The sequence below is a fragment of the Cervus elaphus genome, chromosome 5 (genome assembly GCF_910594005.1).
Source record: "Cervus elaphus chromosome 5, mCerEla1.1, whole genome shotgun sequence".
NCBI lineage: Eukaryota > Metazoa > Chordata > Mammalia > Artiodactyla > Cervidae > Cervus > Cervus elaphus.
The window spans coordinates 81,791,738-81,799,629 of NC_057819.1; the positions used below are offsets into that span (position 1 = coordinate 81,791,738).

At 40.9% G+C, this 7,892-nt stretch overlaps 1 pseudogene; it reads left to right on the forward strand.

Annotated features, from left to right (window-relative positions):
• The first annotated feature begins 1,804 nt into the window (after positions 1–1,804).
• On the forward strand, positions 1,805–3,153 carry LOC122693369 (annotated as a pseudogene).
• Positions 3,154–7,892: the final 4,739 nt, after the last annotated feature.

Below are 7,892 nucleotides of genomic sequence, written 5' to 3' on the forward strand. Positions count from 1 at the left end.
TGAAAGCTCAGTAAACAGAAACAATTAGGGCTTCCCTGATAGCTCAGCTGGTAAATAGTCTACCTGCAATGCAGGAGACCCTGGTTTGACTCCTGGGTCGGGAAGATCCCCTGGAGAAGGGATAGGCTACCCACTCCAGTATTCTTGGGCTTCCCTGGTGGCTCAGCTGGTAAAGAATCTGCCTGCAATGTGGGAGACCTGGGTTGGGAAGATCCCCTGGAGAAGGGAATGGCTACCCACTCCAGTATTCTGGTCTGAAGAATTCCATGGACGGTATAGTCCATGGGGGTTGCAAAGAATAAGACACTACTGAGCAACTTTCACTGGGAGATTAATTATTGTAGATTCTTCTGTTTCTTCTGTAGTTAGGTTTTACATTATTTCCTGTTTTTCTTCTAGAAATAATAGTGAACTTTACATCTATTTACATAAGTGTTTGTTTACATTTTTGGTATTTTTACAGGCTCAAGTTCCTGAAGTCACAATAGATTTTGTATATATTAAAAACCCAGAAGTAGATTGACAAATTGCATTCTAGATAAGTGATATTAACTTATGCTTTTACCACTAGGGTGTGAGAAAGCCTATCTCAATAAGCCTTTATAAGTGGATTTTTTAAAATGTTGATTTGAATTTAGATTTCTTTGATTGATAGAGAATCTGCATTATTTATTTTTAATATATTGGTCAGTGACATTTCACCCTTTTTTTGTTTTTCCTTTTTCTAGTAGAGTATTATTTATAAATATATATATTTTAAATGTTCTTGACCATTGTGATTTCCTATTTGTATTTATTAGTCAAATATCATTTACCAGTTTTCTTGTCTTTTTGGATGCCTGAGGTCTTCTGTTGGCATTCAGTAGCTGTTCTGTGTAAATCGTTCCACTTGTAGATATGTTTTCAATATTTTTGTGGGAGAATATGAACTCCACATCCTACTCCTCCACCATCTTGATTCCCCTCCCTCCCCTATCCTATTTTTCTTTAATATTTTGGTCTTACAAAGCTTCACAAGCCACAAAATTTGACTTCCAAAGATTATCTAGAGATATGTGTTTAATAGAAAATTCACAAAAGTTTTAAAATATAACACAGGAGGATTTAAGATTTTACACTTGTCCTGGGCTGCTTGGAGTTATCCCACAGATGGCTCCATGACAACAAACACCACTTGAGAACTATTTACGTGGGAAGGTTTGAGAAACTCTAATCATCCCAGCTTCACTGTGGCCAAAATCAATTGCTTATTTTTCTTTACATTTTCCTCTGAATTTGTACACGTCAGTTTCTTCTAGTACACATCTCTTTCTTTAGCAAATGAACCATGGGAAGCCCATCAAATGTTCACCATGAAGAACATCTACCTGTTTATCTAACTGCATTAATCATTAATCTCAATATCTTCTCAGGATTTATGCACCTAGGTTGATTATGTTTGTGGTCATAGGTACTTGGTGACATGTGTATCAATCCATTGATTGGTTCAACTATATTTGTGAAGCCTGTGGTTCACAGACACAGCAAGTATGAATCAGACATGACCCATGGACAAGGACAGCATTGTACAATTAATGTAATGTATTAATGCTTGTAATACAATGTAGGGTGTGGTTAGGGAGATGAGTGTGAAAGCCTTGAAATATATATTTATCTCCTTGAAAGGCTCTTCTAAATTCTACTTGGGGAGTGGTACTCAACAGTGACTTTGATCAACTGAATCCTAACTCTCTAAAGGAGAATGATTGAATTGTTACAGTTTTCATTTTGCATGGTTTCTCTCTAGGCATGTGGGGAAGGTCCCATGGAAACATAGAATATCATACAAGTGTCAGAGTTTATTCTCTTGGGGTTCTCACAGATGGAGGAGTTCCAGAAATCCCTGTTTGTGGTGTTCCCATTTGTCTATGTCATCACCATTGTGGGAACCCTCTTCATCATGGTCACAGTGACTACTGACTCTCAGCTCCACATAACCATGTATCTTCTTCTCTGAAATCAGTCTGTCATAGACATCTGCTATTCTACAGTCACTTTCCCAAAGATGCTGGTGGACTTCTTGCATGACACCAAGACCATTCCCTACCAGGGCTGCATGACCCAGATCTTCTTCCACTCTCTGGGAGGTGGGACTGTCTTCTTCCTCCCAGTGTTAGCCTGTGACCACTACGTAGCCATCTCCCAGCCCCTCCATTATGTCACCATCATGAACTCTCAAATGTGTGTGGGTCTAGAGGTGGCTGCCTGGGTATGGGGCTTTGTCCACTCCATTGTCCAGCTGGCTCTGATGCTCACATTACCTTTCTGTGGCCCCAGCATCCTAGATAACGTCTACTGTGACATTCCACAAGTGCTGAGACTTGCCTGCATGGCCACCTCCCTCCTGGAGTTCCTTATGATCTCCGACAATGGGATGCTGGTCCTCATCTCATCCCTCCTCCTTCTGATCTCTTACACTGTCATCCTGGCGATGCTGAGGTCCCACTCTGGGCAGGCGAGGAGGAAGGCAGCTTCCACTTGCACCACTCACATCATTGTCGTGTCTCTGAGCTTTATTCCCTATATCTATTATCTATGCCTGACCCTTCACTCCCTTCTCCATGGACAAGGCTGCATCCATCAGCTACAGAGTCTTGACCCCTGTGCTCAACCTCATGATCTACACCCTGAGGAACCAGGAGATGCAGGCAACCATGGAGAGATAAGGCAAGTGCCTAGTGATTTCCAGCAAGGAGTGAACTTAAAATAGGTAATTTAAATGACAAATCTCTCTGAACCTTTGTTTTCCCATGTAAAAAGTGGAGGAAAGTCTTTTTGGAGTGTGGCAGTTGAGATTAAACTAATATTTCTACATACCTACTCCTGTGTCAGATATTATGTTAGGCACTTCTGTACTTTTGTCTCATTCTCACAAAACTGACAGAGAATATGCTATTATCATATTCAACAGCTTAACAAGCCAGAAAACTAGGAGAGAAGTGACTTGCTCAACAATGAAGAGCAAGTGAGAGGCAGAGCTTGGCTAGGAGATGGTTCCTCTGACTCCAAGTTTCGAGGCAGGAGGTATGGATGGAATTTGAAATTCAGAGTCTCAATTAATCACAAGGGAAAACGTAGAGAGTTCCTCATCTATGGATGAATATCTGTGATGAATGCTCAACACTTTCATTCTTTTTTTTTTTTAGCCTCCATTAGGGCTTTAGTCATATTGGGCTGGCCAAAATATTAGTTGGATTTTTATATCCCCTCCCTCTTGAACCTCCTTCCCACCCACTCCCATCCCACCCCTCTAGGTCACAGAGCACTGAGCTGAGCTCCCTGTGCTACCCAGCTGCTTCACACTAGCTATCTATTTACACACAATAGTGTGTATATGTCAATTCTACTCTCCCAGTTCTTCTGCCCCCCTCCCCCGTTGTGTCCACATGTCTATTCTCTATTCTGTGTCTCCATACCTGCCCTGTAAACAGGCTCATCTGTACTATCTTTTTAGATTCCACATATATGCATTAATGTATGACATTTGTTTTTCTCTTCCTGACTTACTTTACTCTGTATAACAGACTTTATGTCCACCCATTCACATCACTACAAATGACCCAATTTCATTCCTTTTTATGGCTCAGTAATATTCCGTTGCATATATATACATTATGGCACCATTTTTATAAGGCTCAAAAACAAACCAAGTACTGCTTAAAGATATACAGGTAAACCATTTTTAAATGGTGCAATGATGAACACAAGTTTTAGAATTTTCCTTATCATAGGTCAACCAATCAGGGGGAAACATCTAGGTCATTTCAAAGCTTTTGGTCTGGTTTTTAAGAGATGGTTCTCAGATGTGTCTTTTGTAATTATGTTTGATAACTAACATAGACACTGGCTTTATTTTTTTCCCCATTATATAGAAAGTATTTTGTTAAATGTTTTAGACACAAACCAAGAAAAAGTTAGTTTCTATAACATCTTATCAAATGAGCTTTTTGGCCAACCCAATAGATTTTGGTTTTACAATACTAGGCAAAGGAAGTGTTCCCCAAGCCAAACACAATATCCATTTCCCTAAAATATTCAGGTAAAGGAGGCACAACTTCTTTATACAAAACCCGTTTAAACTTTCCAACTTTAATAATCCTATCAGTCCTTACATTTTGATGTTCTCTCAATCTAATTATAGCCTGCACTTTCCTCTCAACTCTGGAACAATCACATTTCTTTCTGCTCCCTGCTCTCTGCCTCCTTCCTCACTGTGGTATTTTGGAAGTGGTCTCACTTTTAACATTTTCTAACTATTTCCCATATGAGTACTTCCCTTTTGGATTTTTTCTTTTTCTACAAAAACTCCTTGGGTAATCTGAAAGCTCTTCTAGTTTCCCAACCTAATCTTCACATCACTTGCATAATATGGCTGAGAGGAGGATCCTGTAGTATGGTTGAGGAGCCAAGGCCAGAGAGGACAAAGCCATGTCTACTAGTGGTCCAGATTTGAGATATGGGTTCAATCCAAGGCTGCCACGTTATGGGTTTTTGCCTTTCTCTTTGACTTCCTGCCTTGGAATGAGGGCTCCTTGAGGGTGGGGCCATGCTTTATTCACTTTTAAATTTGCTCAACACATTGAACAGTATCTTATTCAGAGAGGCATTTCTACTTTTTCTTGCACCCTGTTATTTCCCTGTCAAGTGCAAATCTACTTTTCATTTATTGTTCTATAGCTTATATATATTTACTCTATCTCCTTTGAGGTATCGTTCCTTTGTGAGAGCCTTGGGCAATGTATAATGTTGATCTGAAGTTAAGAAGATAATGCAGAGCTTTTTTGTTTCTGCTTCCCTCCCAGCAACCATCCCATCCAGGAAATAAAAGTTACAGGCTCTTCAAGCCATCATGGCAGCTCTGAGTTCATTCTTTCTCCACCTCTACCTCCCTGCCCCATTTCACACATTTTCCCCATTCATGCTGGGTGTTTGGAGATGAGGGGAGAGAAAATGGACTGTGTCATGTTTAATCTGAGTGTCCCTCAGAACAGCGTTTTCCCTTCTACACTAAAGTCCTTCAACTATCTGACAATACTTTTCTCATCCTCTAATTTTTCTCTTCTCCAGATGCAGCATCTACATTCCTTTAATTGTTCCTATTGTGACAAATTTCCTGATTCCATTGCCCTGGCCATCTCCTCTGTTGTTCAGTTGCTCAGTCCTGTCCAACTCCTTGTGACCCCATGGACTGCAGCACACCAGGCTTCCCTGTCCTTCACTGTCTCCCAGAGTTGCTCACTCTCATGCCCATTGAGTGGTGGTGTCCTCCAACCACCTCTTCCTCTGCTATCCCTTCTCCTTTTGTCTTTGATCTTTCTCAGCATCAGAGTCTTTTCCAATGAGTCAACTCTTCACATCAGTGGCCAAAGTATTGGAGCTTCAGCTTCAGCACTGTCCGTCCAATGAATATTTAGGGTTGATTTCCTTTAGGATTGACTAGTTTGATCTCCTTGCAGTCCAAGGGACTCTCAAGAGTCTTCTTCAGCACCACAGTTCAAAAGCATCAACTCTTTGGCACTCAGCCTTCTTTATGGTCCAGTTCTCACATCTGTACATGATTACTGGGAAAGCCATAGCTTTGACTATCCAGACCTTTGTTAGCAAAATGATGTCTCTGCTTTGTAATATGCTATCTAGGTTTGTCATAGTTTTCCTTTCAAGGACCAGGCATTTTTAATTTCATGGCTGCAGTTACCATCTGCAGTGATTTTGGGGCCTAAGAAAACAAAATCTGTCTTGAAGAGTACAGTGGGACAATTATAGGCTATGAGGCTATGGGACTCAGATACCCCCAGGTCTTCCTCCTCTTGTGTTGGTTTAGTCACTAAGTTGTGTCAGACTCTTGTGACCCCGTGGACTGTAGCCTGCCAGGTTCCTCTGTCCATGGGATTTCCCAGTCAAGAATACTGGAGTGGGTTGTCATTTCCTTTTCCAGGGGATCTTCCCAACACAGGGTTTGAATCCTTTGCAGGTGGATTCCTTACTGACTGAGCCACCAAGAAAGCCCCCTGTAGATCATTCAACCTCAACATTTTTAGCTGCAAAATTTACATAATGTTCACCTCACAGTGTGGTGTGTACCAATGAGGTAAATGTAAAACACCCAGCAGAGCACTTAACACATATTAATAGTAAGTGTTCAGTTAATATTAGTTTTTCACACACTCCCATTCACACTCCCATTTAAAAAACTCCCATCAGTATTTTAATATTAAGCCAAGATAGTTAGGCATCTAGTTCCTCAGGATCTGAACAATCAAGTCAAGAACTTCCTTTCAGTTATTTTGTTTACATGACTAGTGAAAGCAGCTCTCTTAAAAGTTGCTGAGAGAAGGCTATATATGATTCAACTTGAATGATTATGGTCCAGAGAATAATTCACTTGTTCTCACCTCATTGGGTTTCTGTGGTGGCTCAGTGGTATAGAATTCACTTGCCAGTGGATTCGAATCCCTGGGTCAGGAATGTCCTTGGAGAAAGAAATGGCAACCCACTCCAGTATTCTTGCCTGGGAAATCCCATGGACAGAGGAGCCTGGCAGGCTATAGTCCATGAGATCGAAAAGGGTCAAACATGTCTTAGGAACTTAACAACAACAAACAGCCTCATTAATCCCTTGATCTTGCCATTCCACTTGTACTAATAATCAAGCTTAGGGGTAATTTAAATGTAAGGAGAGAAATAACCTCAATAATTTTACCTATGAAGTTTACTTCACATACAATCCATTAAAAGTGTTGTATCAGTCAGAATTCCACCAGAGAAGCAGGACTAGTATGATATGGAAATGTTGGGGAGTGAGAAATTTTACTTTATTAAGTTATTCTCGCTGGTCTAAGAATGAGAATGACATGAGACAGATTAATAGAAGAAAATAAAGGTTTGAGAACATGTATACATGGGAGAGATCCAGGCAAACTGAGTATCTCAACAAAATGGCTGGAACTCTCACTTAAATACTATCATCAGCTAAAGACAAAAGAAGGTGTTGGAGGAAGGGGTATGGGACTCTGAAATGGAGAAAGACAGTTTGCACGGAGATGGAAAAGAAAGTGTTTGGTAAATAAATGCTTGCTAAGCCATGTGGAGAAAATGGAGCACAGAGTGGACATTATCTAGGCCTGCCCCCCCCCCCCCCCCTCAATATTTAGCCCACATTATTTGCAGGTGTTTCTGGTGATATCTCCATTCAGGGAACACGTCCTCCATCTAAATTTGTTTTGAAATTAAAGAGGAAGGTCAAAGTTTCTTCCTGAGTCTTTTGGGTTTATTGTTTTCACCTCAAAGTAATCCACATGATGAGGAGACACACACACACACACACACACACACAGAGATTCATTGCAAGGAACTCCTTCCTGATTGTGAGACTGGTGAGGTAAGCATGAAATCTGTAGAGCAGGCCAACAGGAAGAGCAGGCTAAAACTCTTAGCTATGAAGCTGCAGTCCAGGATTTCATCTTTCTCAAGGAAACCTTGGTCCTGCTCTTAAGGTCTTTTAACTTATCAAATCAGCTACATGCAGATTAGCTAGAATGATTTTCTTTACTTAAAATTACCTGATTATAAAAAAAGTAAAAATAGAGAATAAGATGTGGGAGGAATAGGTGGACGTGGAGCACTTCTCTTTCCATGGATGCATCAGGACTACACCTTCAGACACACAAGTGCATGCAGAACACCAGCTGAGAGCAGACAGGAGTACCTGACCAGCAGAAAAGAATATATAGAACCATGCAAAACTAGGTAGGATGAAGGAACCAGGCGGAAAAACAGGAGTGTTAGTAGGACTCGACCTGACCTTGGCAGGTGGGAGAACTCTGATCCCCACATCGGGGCAATTGTCTGAGTCA